Genomic DNA, 934 nt, shown 5'->3' with positions numbered 1-934 from the left:
CTGGTAGTTGCCTGTGAAGGGGTCGTTGAGGTCGACCGCGAAGTTGAAGACGAGCGTGTAGGTCGCCTACATCCCGAGATGTGCGACAGGTATGCAACGGAGGCATCAACCCGCTCGCGTCAGTCGGGCGGGGAGCGGGGGTCGCCGAGAAGAAGGCAAACGCGCCTACGCAAGCTCTCGACTGGCTCATCATCCACGATTCATTACCAGCCACGAGCAGGGGAAGGCAGACGCGCCGCGCAGCACGACGTCGTCCTCCGTGGCCGGCGCCGCGGCGAGCGGGATGAGGAAGGAGACCTACAGGAAGGTTCCAGGCAAGGTCTAGGAAACGTCTAGGAAAGGCAGGTAGTGCGGGATGAGGAAGGAGACGAGGAGTTGCAGCGAGAAGACGAAGAGGATGAAGAAGTGCGCCGCCGGCAGCGACTTGGTCTCCTGAGAGAAGACTCTCGTGCGATCTCGTGTGATCTCGTGTGATCTCGTGTGATCTCGTGTGATCTCGTGTGATCTCGTGTGATCTCGTGTGATCTCGTGTGATCTCGTCTGATCTCGTGTGATCTCGCGCGATCTCGTGGGCGCTCTCGTGGGAACTCGTGTGATCTCGCCACCCCTCTCCCTGGCCCGACTGCGACAGGCGCGTCGCGCGGTGGCTTAATCAGCCGCATCGACGCGGTCAATGCACGTGACCGCGCGGCCCTCGACGCCCGCCGCGAAGGGACCCCGCCCTCCGCGAGCCCGCGCCAGCGAGTACGCACCCGCAGCAGGCTGGCTGCAGAACCCGTTGGTAGAAGGGCCCTCGTGGCGGATGTCCCCCCCCTCCCTCCGGCCCGGGAGCGCGCCTAATCTCGTGCGATCTCGTGCGATCTCGTGCGATCTCGTGTTGCCTCGTGCAATCTCAGGCCCGTCCCCTCGCGGGCGCGCCTAATCTCGCCGAATC

Source organism: Emiliania huxleyi, assembly GCF_000372725.1.
Source record: "Emiliania huxleyi CCMP1516 chromosome Unknown EMIHUscaffold_207, whole genome shotgun sequence".
Taxonomy (NCBI): Eukaryota; Haptophyta; order Isochrysidales; family Noelaerhabdaceae; genus Emiliania; species Emiliania huxleyi.
Note: the sequence above shows the minus strand (reverse complement) of the source record.